Here is a 20,897-nt window from a genome sequence, read left to right on the forward strand (position 1 = left end):
CAATTATAGGAAATAGGCCTCAATACAAATTTGTTACAGAGGAGATAAGAGATACTATGTAAAATTTGAACATTAAGACACCATAAAACTTTAGTGTTAGAACTGAAAAACATAAATCAAAAGTAATCATTAAAAATTTTTATATGTAGGGGCTGGACAGATAGATGGCTCAGTGGTTAAGAACACTTATTCTTCCAGAGGACCTGAGTTCGAGTCCCAGCACCCAAACTGGCAGATAACAACCATCTGTAACTCCAGTTCCAAGGGATCTGACACCTTCTTCTGGCCACTGCAGGTACTACATGACATGGGTCCACTTACATGCAGGCAAAAAAAAAGAGAAAAAATATAAAATATTTAAAATTTTTTGATATTTTTATTTCTGAAAACTTATTCCACACACATTTCTTATATTGCTGTTGATATTTGTTCTCCCCCTGTATTTCTGTTTTCCTAATTCTTATTTTCCTGTATGCATATACTCATGCTGTGTAACATATAAGTGTGCTTACAGATATTGTGGTTAGCCAATAATGAGCCCTCAAATGTCCACATACTATTGGCTAAAAAAAGCAATTTTAGCTGCTTCACACTTTTTTTTCTATTTTGTAATTAAATTTTTGTGCATTTCATAAAATACATCTTTGTCAGACTTATACTGCCTCCCTTATCTGCACCGCATCATAGTCACCTGCTGGATTTCATGCATTATGACGTATATATTAAAGCCTTTGTTGTGGTTCATAGGCTTTATAGTCATGTTGGACCACTGATTGCTTTTCTCCTTGTCTGCTTGTATAGTGTCCTCTGATGCTATAAGAGCTAGTGTTCAGGGAGGAGGCTTCCAAGTTTGTTCCAGCTAGATTGTTCCAAGTCCTGTGTTCAAAGTGTGGCCCGTCTTCAGCAATAGGGTCTTACCTTCAAGTTCTGGGAGGCAATCAAGGGCTGTTTCATAATTTTAATGGAAAACCTAGCAGTAATACTCACTTGAAAAATATTTTCATAGTATATTTTCTCATTATTTAGCTAGTTCTTCCTGTATGTTTCCTGAATAAGTTGTACGGAAAATAAAAACCAAAGCTGTAGAATGAAATATTTTGTATTTTGCAACAAATTCTATACCCATAAAGGTAAGTAAAATGTGTTCAAAAACTGTCATTTAAGTAAATCTTTCTGGAGATACATTATAATTTTCTAATGATTCATAGCAATATTACTGATACAATATTTATGAAATATATATGCATATGTAGTTATTTTTCTCCTATAAAATCATAAAAGATAATATGCTGTTATTTTTAATTATTGCATATTTTCCATTTTAAAATGTGATTAGACATCATACTCAGAAAATTTACTTTAAAAGAAATAGAAACAGGAAAATATTACCACCAAATTATTTCCACACATGTAGTACTGTTCTAGCTTTATCTCTCTGTACCTATGATAAAACATTCTGATCAAAAGTAATTTATGGATGAAAAGGTTTTATTTGGCTTATACTTCCAGGCCACAGTTGATTACTGAGGGAATTCATGTTAAGAACTAAATAGGAATTTGAAGCTTGATCTGCTTTTCTACAAACTATGGAGGAACACTGCTTGCTGGTTCACTCATAGACCCAAGCTGAGATAGAGCACAGGACCACATTCTAGGGAATGGCACTACTCACAGTGGTCCGAGGCTTTCTGCATCATTTGACAATCAAGACAATCCCTACTGGCATTCCCATAGCGCAACCTGGTCTGGGGAATCCCTCAATTGAGACTTTCTTGTCAGGTGAGTCTAGGCCGTATTGACAATTAAAGCTAACTAGGACAGACAGACAGACAGACAGACAGACAGACAGACACACACACACACACACACACACACACCCTCACTCACACCATGATTTGTCCTTTACTCAGGCAAGAATAATTCTAGCCACTAGGTGCATTCAGTTAATGTAAAATTTCTAAAGACTTGCTATGTGAAAGGCAATGCTCTAAAGGCTGCAAAATGTGCAGCTAATTGGAAAACAATTTGCCTTACAGCAAGACAAACTCTTTCCATATAGACAAATGTACAAATAAAATTAAATTAACAAAAATAGATGAATAAGTAATAATAATACAGTGTACATTCTTTATATTTTTGTGGATAACAAGTTCCTAGAAGACAGAGATTTCTTCCAATCTAATGTATTCTGACAGTAGGGTGCCCCAAATTGTGAATATATACATAATCAAATTAAACTGATTATCATGTATCTAACACATTGATTCATCTTGGAATAGGTTGAAAAGGAAATTAAGGTGATATGAAGAGAAAAATATTGTGAGAGGGAGGAGACTCTATTCCCTTGATATGATCTGCTTTTCTACACAGAAAAGGCAGGAAACTTCATATAGCACTGATAACGCCCAAATTGCCCATGGAAACTGCTGTAGTTTAAATGAAAAATGGGCCCCATAGGTTCATGTATTTAAATTTGTGGTCCCAGTTAGTGGCACTGTTTGGAGAATTGATGGAACTTTTAGAATGAAACACCTTAGTGGAGGAAGTACATCACTGGAGGTGGCTTTGAGAGTTTATGGCCTCATCCCAGTTCAAACTCATCTCTCTGCTTTCTGTTGTGTTTGAGATTTGATCCCTCAGCTTCTTGCTCAACCTCCTATTGCCATGCATCCTCTACTATTATGGACTCTCCCTTTGGAACTGTCCTAACTCAAAATAAACTCTTTCATAAGTTTCATTTGATCATGGTATTTTATCACAGCAACAGAAAAGTAACAATATAAAGACAATTTTTCCAAAAAACACCTGTGTTTTCTTAGGGCCAAAATCACGTATAGCCTTGAGTCTCTAGTGCTTCCTTCTCATGCCTAAATCTAAATGATCTACAACTTCATTTACAGGATGAAACTCTTAGAATTTTAACCTTTTTGTGAACTACATTCTTTGATCAAAGTTAAAAATCAGGGAGGGCAAGTTGTGTTTTGAATGAGAAGTGTCCCACATGGCTCAAATATTTGAATGTCTGGTCAGTTAGTGGTGTTATTTGGGAAGTTTTATGGTACCTGTAGGAGATGTGGTCTTGCTGGAGGAAGCATATCACTGGGGGTGGGGTTTGAGAGTTCTTAGCCTTGTCCCACTTTGAGTTTCTGATTCTCTGCTTCCTGTGTCTGCTTGATGATGGGAATGCTTAGCTTTCTGCTAGGGCTACCTCCTGCCTTCTGGAATCATAAGCCCAATAAACTCTTCCTTCTATAAGCTTCCCTGTTTATGCTGTTTTATCACAGCAACAGAAAAGTAACTAATACAGAAACTGATACCAGACAGTGGTTGTTGTAAAGAACAAGGCCATGTTGGAAGTTTAGACTAGAAAAGCAGTTAAATGCTCTCCATTCTAGTAGAAGCCTGGAAGAAAGTGATGAAAGCGATATAGTTTCAGAGGGAAACAAGTACTTAAACAGTAATTGGGATACTTTGGCAAAGAATCTAGCTGCTGCCTGCCCAGGGCCTAAGAACTGGTCTAGGGCTAAATTAAAAAGAAATGGACTAACTTATTTGATTGAGGAAATTTCAAGACAATTTAATGTTGAACTATGGCTTGGTTGTTACTGATAAATTTTATCTGAGTGTACAATATAAAAGAACAAACAGGGCAGAAAGAAATTGAAAATATACAGCTTGGAGAGAAATAGAGCACTAGGAAGCTTAATGTTGCAGCCAAGTTGTGTTCTGGAAGAGACTCCCATCATTAAGGAATTAGAGACATTAAGGAGAGGCCTCCATATTTTTACTTCAATAATGGAAAGAATAACCTTGGGGTAAGACCACTTCCACTCTCTCCAGTTATGATGCGAGGTCATGAAAGTAAAGGGCCTAAAATGTTTTCTGCTCCTAGAAAAGCCACAAAAAGTTGCAAATGTGGATGAAAGGAACCCAAGTCCATCTCAAGTTGGCCATGAAATTTGGGAATGTCACCTACATTGGTTTAGAGGCATGAAGGATGCAAGAATGAAGGGGTTATTGACACTCCATGATTTCAGAAAGCTGCTTAGGATAAGCAGCATGGCTGGGAGTCCCTGCAAGAAGAAGGCCCTGGGAGGCCAAAAGGTCAGGAGAAGCCACTGTGTGAATTGGTAAAGGTAAAGCCTGTTTTGTGTTAGAGACCCTAAGAAGCTGGTGATGAGACATCTGTCAAAGATGATGGTTGTGAGATATCTATCAAAGAGAGCTATATACATGGAGTAGAACCAGCCTGAGAGAGAGAGAGAGAGAGAGAGAGAGAGAGAGAGAGAGAGAGGAGGAGGTAGGGAGAGAGAGAGAGAGAGAGAGAGAGAGAGAGAGAGAGAGAGAGAGAGAGAGAGATGGGTTTCAGGCAGTAAACCTGGAGGGAAGGAGCCTTTCCCTGGAGGGAAGTCCTTTGGAACTGAAGTCTCTGACATGGAATGTGGAGCTGCTAGATTTTTTTCTCTGGTGATTTTTAGTCTTATTTTGGTTCAGTATTTTTTTTTACTGTGTCACCATTCCTCCTTTTTGGAATAGAAATGTATATTCTGTGCCATTGTAAATTGGACGTGTGTAATCTACTTTTTGATTTTTCAATAGCTTACAATTAAGAGACTGGCTTGAGTTTCAGAAGAGACTTTGAATGTTGGTCTTTTGAACAGTGTTGAGACTGTTAATGACTATGGGGGCTTTTAAAGTTAAATTAAATGCATTTTGCATTATGATATGGCCACATGCCTATGGGGGCCAGGTTGTAGAATGCAGTGGTTTGAATAGGAAGTGTCTCTGATAGACTCAAGTATCTGAACATTTGGTCAGTTGGTGGAGCTGTTTGGAAAGGATCATAGTACCTTTAGGAGGAATGGCATTGCTGGGGGAAGCATGTCACTACATGCGGTCTTTGGAAGTTCATAACCTTGCCTCATCTTGAGCTTATGCCTGCTTCCCAAGCCTGCTTGAAGATGTGAGTGCCCAGTTTTCTGCTCCTGCTGCCTCCTGCTATGCCTCCCCCACTACGATGGAACCAACCATAAGCCAAATAAACTCTTCTTTCTCTAAGTTGCCTTGGTCATGGTGTTTTATCATAGCAATGGAAAACTAGTACAGAGTGATTCTTTTTAACCTTTAGAGATGTAACTTGACAGTCATAGAGTCCTCTATATACCCTTTGTAAAGACAATTGTGACTCCCTTGAGAAACCAATACCTACACATCTGTATGATTTATTCTTTCTCTGAGCATCTGATATCCTATTAGCCTCTTTGTGTAAGGTCTGCATTAAAAAAAAAATGTCTTTCATGAATTCCATCTCTCTGTCAAATTAGCTCATCCTGGGATTCTTTTCTGTGCTGAAACTACAAACCCTGGTTACCTGAATCCAGAGGGAAAAGGGAACTCTTCAGGCTCCTTTGGGGGATGAAGTGGAGCCAGGCCACTGTTGCCCATGGTAACACTCTCAACAAACCAAAAGCAAATAAAACAACCACAATAAATTTCAATGGAATCCAAGGTTATACAAGTCTAACCATTTTTAACACTCAAGTATCTTTAAGGATTTTAAAATTTGTAACAGAAAGAACATACATTTACTTTCTTCTCATATATTTTTAGACCAACCTAGACATCTTATAATTAGTGAAATGTTTAGTGAACCATTACTGTTTACTGCTTCATTTATTAAAGACACATTTATTAAACATTATATTAGTTTCTAGTATCTGGTAGTACAAATAAGTACAAGTTTCTAATAGCCTAACAATACAATTATTCTCTTGTAGTTATGGAGGAAAGAAATCTGAAGTCTGTTTTCTGGGCTGAAATGGAGGTGCTTTCTGGGTCACTGTTTAGAAATGCAGGGGTGAATATAATCCCTTATGTTTTACAACTTTTAGAGCTGAGAAAGCATTTTTTACATCACCTTTGTTTTCCCTTACCTAGAAACACATTTTATTTTCAATAATCATGTAAATAATTTCCTTTAATATTCCATGGAAAACCAGAGAATTTCATTGTAAGACAGAACCTGTGCCCCCCCCCCCCAAGATCTTTCTCTGTGTTACCAGAGTTCTTAGAGATGAAGGGTATCTGGAGGTCTCTTAACTTTTTAGGAGATTTTACTTAGCCTTTCCTGGTGAACACCCTATCTAATCATCAGGCTATCTTTCTGCAGCTCTCTTCTCTTCTGTTATCAAAGTTGATCTTTTCCCCATATCCTACCCATTTCCATTTTGCTAAAGCAATGCAGGGACTCTGACTCTGGAAGCCAGTACTCACACAGGATGCTGCTGAGAGAGATGATATTCTTTACATTCCTTTTCCTGTTCATAGTTACTCCTCAAAGCAAGGATCGTAGCATTTTACTTCAATAGTCGCTTTGCCTTCTTCTTTTTAAAATCTCCTTCAACTACAAACTCACTCATGTGTCTCAAAATCTACATTCATGTGGGCAAAGCTACTTTTGAAAAACAAACATTTACAGCCTCAAGGGATTCATAGCTGGATATATTTGGGAGTCATTATTCACCTTACTACAAAGTACCTACTAAGTGCTGGTTTGTGGAGACCCAGCCACCAATCAGTGTCCAGATACACATTAATGGAGCTTGACATGGAATTTCTAAAAAATAGACAGTGCAGACTTATGTTCATTTTGATAAGGTTCTCTAACAGAGAAATAGCTTATCAGCAAATAAATTTACAATATTTTTCTTTTCCTCTTTTTTATATTCACTTAGCTATTTATTTATTTATTTATTTATTTATTTATTTATTTAAGGTCCCTGGAATTGCAGTTATAGGTGGTCCTGAGCCACCTGATATGAGTGCTGGGAATGAACCTAGTATCTCTACAAGAGCAGCAAATGCTCCTAACTGCTGAGCCATCTCTCTAGACCCCCTCTCATTCTCCTTTAATAAAATAAATTATCAGTTACTTCTTAGAAGACACAGAAAATCATCTTGAAGGCACTATGTGTTGAGAAAAATTACCTGTTGTCTTTATTATATAACCACAGCACCAATGAACTCATCATTTTGAGAAATCGTCTTAAAATTTTTTCTGACTTTACAAACTTTTTTTTACTGGCAGCAGATAGTTTAGGTCCATTTGGTTAATGAATGCAGGCTACCCTGGGAAGGAAAAACTCCTTAACCCTGTTGTATTAAGAAGAGAGTACAAAGTCTATATTTAAATGATATAAGAGCTTCTACTTGACTGATTATGGCAGGACATTTACACAGGATCAAAATGCATGACACCTCCTTCCTTCACATGCTGAGAGGCTCTGTACCAATGTTTGCAGTAACTTCCTCTCTCAGGAAGCACTGCCTCTCCCTGCTGGCCCAGCTTTCTACTGAAGCAATGCACCTTCCCCAGCTGTCACCAAGTGTGACAGGAACAATCTCCTTCAGAAGAAATCACCAAAGCTAGTCACTGGCACCTCTATCTCTGTCACATGACCAGGAACTTTCTGTTACTCATCGCTGTGAAATAAAAGACAGTGGAACCTTCTCCTTTCTCCATTCCTCAGGACTACCCAACCTGGGAAAGTGCTTGAATCAGAGAATGTTTCACAATAGAAGCTTAGCCTGTTTCATTGGAAGTAACTTCTACTGAACTTAATTCTTAGGTGTGTGTAAATTCTTAGAAGAGCCTTAACCCTTTGGTCAAGAAGTTATTTTACAGTGGCCACTATAAAATAAGTGAATTTGCCCCACCTATATATTTCAGTCATGACCTTGAAGGGCCAGGTTGTTTGATTTCCATTGTCATTTATGAGTACATACACTTGGAGCTAAACCAATTCCTTGATGCCAGAATGCTTGTTGTCTTCCAGATCACTGAGTACATATGATAAAGGTCTAGAGAAGGTGGGAAGAGTTGCCCTGTCAGCAGATATAGAGGCCATGGAGTTCTACTCAGGAGACCTCTTAGAGTCAGCTGCAAGTGCATTAGGGGATGCTCTAATTATATATTTATAAAGTAAAATGTGACATAAAGAACAGAATAAAAATTTAACTAATGAAGAAATTATAAATGAACTATGATTAAAAGATTTGGAACCAGACCCAGTGTTGTATACCTTTCCTTCCAGCTCTTAGAAGATGGTGGAGGCAGGCTTGTCTTAAAAAAATAAGACAGAAAGAAAAAAAAGAAACAAAGAATCAAGTATTGTATAATAGGATAGCCATGAACAAGATAAGACTAAACATGGGGACCTCCATCTGTGTAGTGTCTCTGATCTCAACAGATGGCCAGACAGTGCTGAATTCTGGCCTCCCTCTGGCAGAGGGCCTGAGAATGCAGAAGACTGCATGAGAGCACCCTGATCCTGCCTCCACCTGGTGGTGAGATTCCACTAATTGCACCCTACCTGGGATTTCATGAGTCCCCTCTCAAGGGCCCAGGGCAGATCTGGCTTTGGTTGGCTAAGGCTGAGATCATAGTAGACAGCCTGAGAGGGTGGGTTTCAACCTCCATTGGTGTAACAACTCTGATCTCAGCAGACCACCAGAGAGTGCTGAGTTCTGGAATCCATCTGGCCTCCCTCTGGCATAGGGGCTGAAAACACAGGGTACTGCCTAGGAGCACCCAGATCCTGCCTCCACGTGGTGAAGGAAGACTGAGTGTACTTGACTGGAACCTGAATTGGGCTTCTGTGGGTACTTCAGAATAGCTGATCTGAAGCCCCTCCAAATTAAACCTGAGAGAATATGAACCCTGTACCAACCAGCTTTACATAACCAATAAAGGATCTAAGCACCCCAATAATACAAACAGAAGCATACTTCAACTTAATTCTCATATCAGAATCATAAACAACAAAAGAAATCCACATGCAAAAATCACAACAAAAGCCCAAACACTATGACCCTTCCTGTAGAAGGGTTCTACAAGGAGAACCACCCAGAGATAACACAGGATACTGAATTTAAAAGAACAATCATAAACATGATCAAGGAATTCAATGAATTTAAAGAACACACAAACAAAGAGCTAAAGAAAATAGGAACAAACTTCTGAATGAATTCACAAAAGAGAAACATTGAAGAAAACTCAGGCAGAAATTAAGAAAGAAGTACAAAAATCAATAAGCCATCTTGAAACAACAGGGAAATGCCTCACTGCTAGAATGAATGAAATGGAAAATAGAATATCAACACTGGAAGGATAAAGTTGAAGAAGTAGACCACTCAAGCAAAGATTATGGAAAATTTATAAAAACACAGGAATGGAATATGCAAGAGATGTGGGACACCATGAAAAGACCAAATCTATGGATCATAGGAATAGAGGTAGGAGAAAATTTTCAGGTTAATGTTATTGACCAGATCTTAAACAGGATTGTAAAAGAGAATTTCTTGAAATTAAGGAAAGACATCCCCATAGAAATATAGGAAGCACATAGAATACCAAATAGCATGAGAAAAGAAACTCCCTACCACATGTCATAGTAAAAACACTAAATGTACAGAACAAAGAGAGAATACTGAAAGCTGCAAAAGAAAAACAACAAGTCACACACAAAGGAAAGTCCATCAGAATTATAGCTGACTTATCAATGCAAACTATGAAAGCCAGAACAGCCTGGACCAGCATATTTCCAGTTCTACATGACAAAAGATGCCAGCCCAGAATACTTTACCCAGAAAAAAATATCTATTATAGATGAGGGGGAAAGAAAAATCTTCCCTGTCATGAATAGCCTGAAAGAATATTTGTCCACAAAACTAGTTCTTCAAAGAATACTTGAAGCAATACAGAGAGCAGAGAGAGAAAGAACTATAACCTAGGGGTAATGAAAGGAAATAAAGGTATAATCGAGAAAACACAAAATTAGAAAGAGAACAAAAACAGCAATCAAAAGGACAGCAATCAAAACACATCGTTCAATAATAACCTTAAATATCAATGGACTGAACTCCCCAGTCAAACGACACAGGATAAGTGCATGGATTAAGAAATAAAATCCATCTCTTTGCTGTCTGCAAGAAACCCATCTCACCTTCAAGGACAGGAACTATCTTAAGATAAAAAGGATGGAAAAGAATATTCTAAGCAAATGGCACTAAGAAACAAGCAGGGGTTGCAATTCTAATATCTGACAAAATAGACTTCAAAGTAAAACTAATAAGAAGACTTAAGGAGGGTCACTTCATTTTGATCAAAGGAACAGTTAACCACAAAGATATTACAATCCTTAACATATATGCACCAAACTCTGGTGCACCCAAATTCATAAAAACAACACACAGGACTTTAAGACACAGATTGACCCCCAACTTAGTAATAGTAGGGGGACTTCAGTACTCTATTGTCTCCACTGGACAGATCAAGTGGACAAATAATAAAGAGTGACGTCTGAATTAAATGAAACCATACATCAAATGAACCTAACAGAAATCTTTCAAATATTCCACCCAAGCGCCAAAGAATACATTTTCTACTCAGCATCCCATGGAACTTTTTCAAAAATTGACCATGTACTGGACCACAAAACAAACCTCAACAAATACAAAATAATTGACATAATTCAATGCTTGCTATCAGACCACAATAAAATAAAGCTCAAAATCAACAGTGGACACAACCTTAGTCACTACATGAACTCGTGGTGATTGAACAACACACTCTTAAACAATGAGTGGTCAAAGTAGAATTAAGAAAGAAATAAAAGAATTTCTGGAATTCAATGAAAAGGATAATATAACACAACACAACACAACCTCTGGGACACTTTAAAAGCAGTCCTAAGAGGGAAGTTTATAGCTGTAAGTGCCTACATTAAAAAAATTAGAAAAAGCCCAAATAAATGACCTAACACTGCAACTCAAGTCACTGGAAAGGCAAGAATGAATGAAACACAAATCCAGCAGAAGAGAATAAATAACAAAAATCAGAGCAGAAATTAATGAAACAGAAACAAAGACAACAATACAAAGAATCAATGAATATAAGAGCTGGTTCTTTGAAAAGCTAAACAAGATAGACTCTTAGCCCAGTTAACCAAAAGAAAGAGCAAATCCAAATCAACAAAATCAAAGATGAAAGGGGGAAACATCACAACAGACATCCAAAATATCCAGGCCATTATATGGGAATATTTTAAAAACCTATATGCTATTAAATTTGAAAAGCTAAACGAAATAGATGGATATCTAAAATCCTGGGACTCACTAAAGTTAAACCAAGGAGAGATCAACAGTTTAAACAGACCCATAACATATAAAGAAATTGAAACAGTAATACAAAGCCTCCAAACTAAAAAAGCCCAGGCCCAGATGGATTTACAGCAAAATTCTAGCAGAAATTTAAAGAAGACCTCCAACCAATACTACTTAAATTATTTAAAATGATGTAAAAAGGACAGCTCCCAAATTCCTTCTATGAAGCTAGCATCTTTCTAATACCCAAACTAGGTAAAGATACAACCAAAAAAAGAAAAATATAGACCCATATCCTTAATGAACATAGATACAAAAATTCTCAACAAAATACTTTAAATCCACATATAGATGTACATCAAAATATCATTTACCATGATGAAGTAGGCTTTATTCCAGAGATGCAGGGAAGGTTCAATATACACAAGTCAATAAACATCATTGATCATATAAACAGACTCAAAGAGAAAAAACACATTGTCATCTAAATAGATGCAGAAAAGGCTTTTTGACAAAATTCAGCATGAATTTATGTTCATAGTCCTAGAGGGAATTGGACTGGAGGGTACATGCCTCAACATAATTAAAGCTATATATAACAAAGCCACAGCCAACATTATTCTAAATGGAGAAAAACTGGAAGCATTCCCATTAAAATCAGGAATCAGACAAGGATGTCCACTATCTCCACTCTTTTTCAACATAGTGCTTGAAACTCTTGCTATAGCAATAAGACAGTAGAAGGAAATTAAAGGACTACTAATTGCAAAGGAAGAGGTCAAACTATCACTTTTTGCAGATGATATGATACTATACCTAAGAGATCCCAAAAGTGCCATCAGAAAACTCCTAGAACACTTTCAGTACAGTGGTAGGTTATAAATCAATCTACAAAAATCAGTGGCTTTTCTATGTATCAATAACAAGGAATTGGAGAAAGAATACAGGAAAATGCTCCCTTCAAAATTGCTGCAAAAAAATCTATCTTGGAATAAATCTGACCAAAGACATCAAAGATGTCTACAATGAAAATTTTAAATCCGTAAAGAAAGAGATTGAGGAAGACACCAGGAGATGGAAGGAACTCGCATGCTCATGGATTGGAAGAATTAATATTGTCAAAATGACCATCCTACCAAAAGCAATATATAGATTCAATTCAATTCCAATCAAAATACCCATGACATATTTCACAGAATTAGAAAAAATATCCTAAAATTTGTATGGAAGCACAAAAGACCCTGTACAGCCAAAGCAACACTGAGCACAAAGAGCAGCACTGGGGGGATTACTATACCATATCTCAAAGTATAGTACAGAGGTATAGTCATAAAAACAGCATGGTGCTGGCACAAATATAGACACATAGATCAATGGAACATCATTGAACTTCCAAACCTGAGTAAATGCAATTTCAGCCACCTGATATTTGACAAAGGTGCCAAAAACACACAGTGAAGGAAAGACAGCACCTTCAACAAATAGTGCTGACAAAGCTGGATCTCCACCTGTAGAAGAATGAAACTAGATCCTTATTTTTACCTAGCACAAAAGTCAACTCCAAATGGATCAAAGACCTCAATGTGAAACTGCAAACTCTGAAAGTATTATAAGAAAATATTGGCAGTAACTTACAAGATATAGCTGTAGCAAAGGATTTTCTAAATCGGACAGAAGTTGCTCAGGAATTAAGGTCAGTAATCAACAAGCGGGATCTCATTAAACTAAAAAGTTTCTTTACAGCAAAAGAAACAATGCAAAAAGTGATGAGAAAGCCCACACAGTGGGAAAATATCTTCACCAGTGACATATCTGACAGAGGTCTAAGTTCCATAATATATAAAGAACTCAGAAAACAAAGAAGCAATAAACCAAATGACCCAATTAAAAGATGGGCTAAAGATCTAAACAGAGCATTCTCAAAGAAATAAAGATGGCTAAGAAACATGTCAAAAGTGTTTAACATCATTAGTAATTAGGGAAATTCAAATTAAAACCACCATAAGCTGTCACCTTACCCCAATCAGACTAGCTAGGATCAAGAGAACAAATGCTACCAAATTCTTGTGAGGATGTGGAGAAAGGGGAATGCTCATATGCTGCTGGTGGGATTGCAAAGTCTTGCAACTTCTATGGAAAACAGTGTGGAGAACTCTTTAAAAACTAAAAATGAACCTACCATATGATCCGGTTATACCACTCCTTGGCATATACCCAAAGGACTCATCCTATTGTAGAGACACTTGTACAACCATGTTTGTTGCTGCTCTTTTCACACTAGCTAAGAGATGGACGCAACCTAAGTGCCCCTGAACTGATGAGTGGTTACCAAAAATATGGTGTATTTACACAAAGGAGTTCTCTTCAGTAGTAAAGAAAGATGAAATAATGAAACTTGCAGGTAAATGGATGGATCTAGAAAATGTTATACTAAGTGAAGTAACAAAGGTTCAAAAAAAAATGATGTATGGTCTCCCTCATATGTGGATCCTAGCACCAAATCCTTTTAATAAGATGATACTATACGGCAGTCCCTTCTGTATGAAGTAACTACCATCATCACGACTTCAGCTGAGCCTGATTGCTAAACATCACCACAGGTGGGCTTGTTGATGGCTGTGCTCATTTATTAAATGAGGCCCAAGCAGGTTCATTGGACCCTCACCAGATATTCCAGCCACTCTTCCCAGCCACGTGTAAGTAATCTGGCCCAAATCACACACGGCATTCTGAATTTTGGGAGGCTAAATTATACAATCTGGAGAAGGCTAGGAAGAGAAGGTATGACCCATGCTGGTTAAAGGCTTTCCAGTGTGAATATCCTCAGTTCATACATATACCTCAGCAACTTCTCAGTTATCTTGATATGTAATCTTAATAAATTCATTCACTCCCCAGTAAAACTTTAATCAAGCATTTGCTTGACACTAGTACCTTAAAAGGGAATAAGCATTGCTTAGCATCCCGAGGAAAAGAATTCTCACAACAGGTGGAAAATTTGTTAATGCTATTATGTCTCATAATTATTTTTCAAAAATGAGAATGTAAAAGATGTCAAAAGGATATGGGAATCAAGACATTTTCTAAAGTAGACAGAAAAAATGAGAAAGCCTAAGCAAGTGATGAAGGTCTGTGTAGGTTTGTTTTGATATATAAAGGATGCGGACAAAAACAATATAGACATAATCTTAAACTTTCTATGGTCATAGTTTAGTCAACTAGTTTAAGGAACAAAATATATATCTAGTCAAGTTTTATCAGAGAATATTTGTTTTTTTAACTAAGCCTTATCTATATAGCACATAATAATTAAAAGTACCAGACTGGTGGAACTAACCTTATTGGATGTTTAACAGCCATATTTTGAGGCCTATACTAATGTGGTCAGAGGGACTTAAAGGACAGTTTTTGCCCCTTACCTTCCAAGGTCGACTAAGTTCCAGTGGACTATGGAACATCTCTCAAAATATCCTGTGACCATGGTGAGTCACCTGTCCTCTTGTTCAGGGAGGGCATGGAGACCTCACCAGATGGACTTGAATCAATGTCCAGTCTACAAAGAGGACAGTTAACTCAGAGGAAACATTTCCTCCATGCTTCCAAGCGAAGCCAGCCATGGTTTAGCAGGACATTTGACTTATCTTCTCATAAATGGAACTGGTAAAAGAAAGGAGCCAGTGTCTCCTCCCAAGCCCATGTGACCCCTGAGAAACAGATCCTCTAATGATCTTAAATGTAAATATAAAATGATCTATTAGGGCCAACTATATGGTCTTAAACACCCAAAAGGAAAGTATAACCAAAGAGTAAAGTCATCAGTATATTTCTTTAAGAATTCAAGGGATTACACATCCCAGATATTAAGCCTACATCTATATAAAAAGTTATTTAGACAATTATTTCTCATTGATGATTTTGTTCCTAACCAGAAAGTCCTGCTCAGATGTAAGAGTTCCATTCTTGGTCTCCAATACTGTATTGCCCAATCGTTGCTAAGGGAGACACCCAGCTACTGTTCTAAAATGATGGATAAATTTGTTTTCTCCCCCTATCTAGCAGCCTTTGAGAGGGAACTGACATTGATTCTAACTACTCCAACAGCTATCAAAATACCTGAAAGCAAATCCTGAATCTATCATTCTAGAGTCCAGCCTTGGAAGACAAACAAAAAATGAAAAGGAACCCAATAGAGGGATGCTTTTGGAAGCCTTTGTCAAGAAATTCCAATGGACTCTCATATGAACATTTGAAAATTGCCCTGTTCTGACTTTTTTCTAATTCCCTGTCTAGAACTTATAATGCTAATTACTCTTGCCTTTACTTCTCCTTCACATCTCCTAGTTACGATTCAAGGACTTTCTTTACCCCCCAGAGATAAGAGTTATGCATTTGGGAGTCTTTTAGATTGATCCTCTGAAGGGGTATTCCAATTGCCTCACCCTGTGTCCCTGTTCAGCATGGAAGAAGCCAGAGCAGTCTGCGTCCCAATTCCCTGTTGGCAATTTGGCTAACCTCTTCAGTGATAAGAACAGATGGTAGGAATTGGCCTGGCACTTAGGGTAAAAATATCCCAAAGAAAAGTAGCCAGTTTATTGGCTAAAACTCACAATGTCCTTGGGCCTCTTAGCAACGTACTCCATTCCAAAGGCCAAAAGTGTTGAAAATTTTTGGGAGCTTTACCTCTTCAGAGAGTGGAATGTTAGAGTAGCCAAAAGCCCCTTAAAAATAAATAAATCAAAGAAGAAGAGAGAGTACATGAAGTTATCAGAAAAAAAGTGACGGGGAGATATGGGAGAAGTTGGAAGGGAGGGAGTGGGCATGGATTTGATCAAAACACCTTACGTGTATGTATGAAATTCTCAATATGATTTATTTTTTAAAAAAAGAGTAAACATGCACATCAAAACATACTGCAATAGAAAAACTGGTATTTGCTTGGAGACATTTATTCATTTTGTCTTTGTTACTACTTAGGATCTAAAATCTTCTGGCTTTGGAGTAATTCCATACTGTGAGTTTCAAATGCTCATTAAAGAAGGCAGTTGGCTTCTCTTTGGGAAGGTAAGGTGATATAGGTACATATATTAGACAGAGCCATTCAGATTGTCTCAACAACAACACAAAAGAATTCTGTAGAAAGGATGTAGAACTCGTAGGATGAGTTATGAAGCTATTAAGAATGCCATGAAAATTCATTCATAAAATAAAAGTAGCCCAACTCTGCACTGTACAAAGGTGCGTCTTCAATTTCCCAGTCCCTTTTGGTTTCTAGTTATAGTCACTACCTCATATACTAGCTTTCACTTGCATGTTGTGAAGTCTCCCAGCTTTCCTGTGGTCTGTTTGTGATTTTCTTTTCTAGATTCAGGTTTTTAAAATACTTTATTGCTTTTATTTCATGTGTATTAGAGTATTGTCTGAATGTGTCTAAGTGCACCTGTGTTGTGCAATGCCTGCAGAGGTCAGAAGAGGGTATTGGATCCCTTGGAACTGGTATTAAGGATGATTGTTACCCTCCATGTGGGTGCTGGGAATTAAGCATGGGTCCTCTGCAAGGGTAGTCGGTTCTCTTAACCACTGAGCAACTTTTCAGGCCCGCAGATTCAGTTTTTCATTTTTCATGTTTATACAAAGATATTGATGAATTCAAATGGAGATGACAGAGACAAGAACTGACTTCTTGGTGAGAGGAATGACAGCCAACAAAGTATAAAACTGCACTCTATGGTCAGAACTGGGAAAACAGTGGATGAGTGACATGTGATATTCAAGAGACAGAGTAAGACCGCCTGAAATAGAGACAAGAAAATGGTGACAGAAAGTGCCAGTAGTTTGGTAGGTTTTGGAAATAAGTGTGCTATTTATTAGTAATGCTCAAAGGAAAGGAAATGGTAGCTGGTATTTATGTAACAGGATAAGATAAATCGCAGCATCCTGTGGCATGAGAGCTATTATAGCAATGAAATGTCAGTAGAAATCAAAGGCTGCTAATCAATTATTTAGTGTAGCTCATGAAAGAAAACTTGGAGAATTCTCCCTTCCTTCTTTCCTCTGTATGTTACTTTTTCTTTGTTCTCTCAATGACTGATCAGTTTGAATGCAACACACTTAACTCATCTATTTACTATAGAAAATCAACGTACATAAGTTAGTAGTAGATAATAGCACATTCTTCCAGTGCTATATTTTAACTAAACAAAATGTGTGCTGACACAGAAAAATAAGGAAGGAAACAAGGAAAGAAGGTAAGGAGGGAGGGAGAGAGGGAGGAAGTGGGGGAAGGAAAAATAAATGAACAAGAGTTATTGTAGGTCAAAATGAATATACTCTCTCAGCTGTTCTCTATGAACTTACATGTACACATACATATGCAATTTATAGAAAAGAACTTCTGCAAGTGTCAACATTTATTCATTTGGAGATTTATCTAATCAATACTTAGAAATAAAACAAATATCATTATATTGTCAACTAGGAATATAGAAAGAAAAGTAATTATATAAAACACAAACATACTTTAAAAAGTGATATGAAATTGAAAAAGAATATTGTCTAGTTTGTTTCTATCAATACCCATTTCATCAATCCTAACCAGCAGCAAGGGATGAACAAAGTAGTCAGAGATACAAGATAGGACATTAACTGCAATTCCAATTCAGTTTTAAAACATTATTGTGCAACCAATCCGGAAAACTCAGAGGGTGATACACGAGAATCTAATTTACTTGCATGGGAGGAATAAAGTATTGTTTTAAGTCAGAATACTTCAGCATACGTATAAAATAAGTAACTTCTCTTTCATTTAATATCAGAGAGGTCTATTAATAATCTCCATAAATGTATTAGAATATCAAACAATAATTATCTGAATATATACTAAAATTCATTTGATCAGCTAAGCAATTATTCATGCTAAATAGTAGGAATTGGAAACAGAACATTTACTAAATTGATTACTTAGAAGCCTATGTAATATAACATTAGAATGTTATTACTATGTCCATTCAACATTGTACAGAAGGTAATGTTAATGTAAAATTGAAAATAAGTGATTTAAAAAGCAAAAAATACCACAGTTATAAATGACACAATTGTCTATACAGATTAGATATATAACAAAAGTAAAACAAACAAGCAATCAAAATGTCAGGGCATCCTGTGGCTACAAAGCATGTATAAAATCAATATACATTTATATAACCCTAACACTAATAAGCTCTTAATTTTTTTGTAATTAATCCTAAGTTCTCATGCATGATAGGTAGGCATTCTACCATTGGCCACTCCACCAGACTATAGAATAGGTAGTTTAAAGAAAGTTGAGTTCAACTTTATCAAACTTAGGAGCCCATGTGATGAAAACATTAATAAAATGAATGAAAAAGTATTATAGAACACACAAGATCCAAACATAAATGGATAAATTCACCATGGTCATGGACAAAAAGACATTTCTTTAAACTATAAACTATAAAATAACTCAAATTTAATCAAAAGTACAATCAAATCTAAATTGAATTTTTTCATGAACTTTGGCTGGCTTGTTAAAATTTGCAAAAATGAATAAAGGCTAATTACAGCTAATACAATTCAAATAACATTCATAAGGAAAATGAGACAGTGAAATTTATAATATAAACAAGTAAAGGTAGGGTGGTAATTATGCTATTCTCCATATTATTCAGTCTTTTCTATAGCTAATATATCTTTTATTTAAAAAAACAGTTTTTATGTGTATAAATGTTACGCCTGCATGTAGGTAAGTGCACCAGTGTCGTGTAATGCCCATGGAGGACAGATGAGGCTGTTGTTTCCCTTGGAACTGGAGTTACGGACAGTTGTTAGCTGCCATGTGAGTTCTGGAATTCGAATCTGGGTCCTCTGTAAGAACAGTCACTGTTCTTAATGGCTGAGCCATCTCTCCAGCCCCTATGTCTAATATATTTCATAGTTAAACTTTAAAATTATTAGAAGAAAGTAAAATAATAGCTCACGATCATTTGGAAAATGATACTTTAAGGTGTGGGGGGGGGCGCAACGTGTGTATGGAGATACTTTAAAGATTGTGGAAGCTCTAGAGCAAATTTTACAAGCCTTAGAAGCAGAGCAGGGGCCAAAATTTTTAAAAAGCAGCTGCAGAAGCTGCTTGGCTGCTCTTTTGCATAATTAAAGATTTGTCCCAGGCAGAGGCTGAGGGCAGAAGACACACAACTGAAAAGGTAAAAGAGGAATTACAAGCCTCCTCAGTATTGGCCTCTGACCTTGCCAGTAAATTGCATAAGAGAGAAAAAAAAAAAATGGAGATTTTTAACTTGACGTTCCTTAAGGCTAGGGGACAAGAAAGGGAAGAGAGCCCAGATTAGATCAGTAATAAAAGGTTCATTCTCAAACTCTGAAACATGGGACCCACGGGAGAAGGCACATAGCGATGAGGAAGGGAACAACCTGGAACTAAAGATGCCCCAAAATACAAACTTTAATACAAAGAAAGAAAAACGTTATGTTTCCACATGCTGATGGAGACCTTAACAATAGTCTGGTACAAGGAACTATAGTCAGCAGAGGAAGGGGTGAAGTGTTGGATGAGCTTGTCTTCTGCAGGGCAAACAGGGGATAGATGCCTTTTTCGCTAGCTTCTCACCAGCTTGGTTCAATCACCTTAAACTAATTGGACTATAAGACCATCTGTAGGAGAAGTGGGCAGAGGGAGTCAGTCACCCCTCCCACGCAGTCAGCCTTAGCTGGGTAAGGAGGGAGGGGCTAGCGATAGGGACAAAGGAAGCCAGGAAGAGGGGGTGGTCCTTGGCCCTTGCCATCTGGGACTACAGCAAATATAGGGAAAAAGACTAGGGGATGTCCACACCCTTGTATCCCCCCTCCCCATGCTCTGTTAGGAAGCCCAATAAATCCTTTTGTCTGCTAAACTGTAGTTTGGAGGAATACTGTCTCTGTTTGCCATAAGAACGGTGGGAGGAGGGTGCTTGGAACCTGGAAACCTGGAAACCGAATGCCTCCCAGCAGTAAATTTAGCTACACACGATCTTGTTGAATGGACCTAATAAAAGCATTCTTGTCTTAGACTTGACATTACTATACCACCATTAAGGTTTTAGCAAGAATTTTGGTGTTTGATTAATCAAATTACAATAACTTTTCTTAAATTCAACAGGTAGTATCCTAAGCTTTATTTAGACTGTCAAAAGATAACATAAAAGCAAGGGCAATGAACAAATTAAGATAAAATATTTGAAACCCATAGTGAAAAGTATTTAAATTATATAAATGTCATGTACACATTAATTTTCAAAGCAAAGAATCCAAAATAAAATGAACCAAAACTGAGAACAGGCATTTTGCAGAAATCCTAGGAGCCACAAGGATCTAAAAAGATGCATATTTTAAGTAGGGAGAAGGAAAATGCAAATGGAAAGAAATCTAACCAGATGCCATTTTCAGGCCCCAAAGTGCCAACTGCTATAGATGATGATGAAGCAAAGTAGCTGATGCAAAAAGGTTTTACTAGAGCATACTTCTCATGATTCCTGTTTAAAATATTCACATTTCAGACATATGCTTACCTCATAGTTTTCTTAAAACTATGAGTTTTTAAGGAGAACCTTTACCACACTGTTCACATCCTTTGAGTTAAGATTTATGTTTCACTATGTGACCAAAACAAAATGTAGACACCTCTTGGTGTCCAGTTTGATGTAAGACAGAAACCCCAGCTCCAG

Source organism: Nannospalax galili, unplaced genomic scaffold, assembly GCF_000622305.1.
Source record: "Nannospalax galili isolate Female #2095 unplaced genomic scaffold, S.galili_v1.0 scaffold78, whole genome shotgun sequence".
Taxonomy (NCBI): Eukaryota; Metazoa; Chordata; class Mammalia; order Rodentia; family Spalacidae; genus Nannospalax; species Nannospalax galili.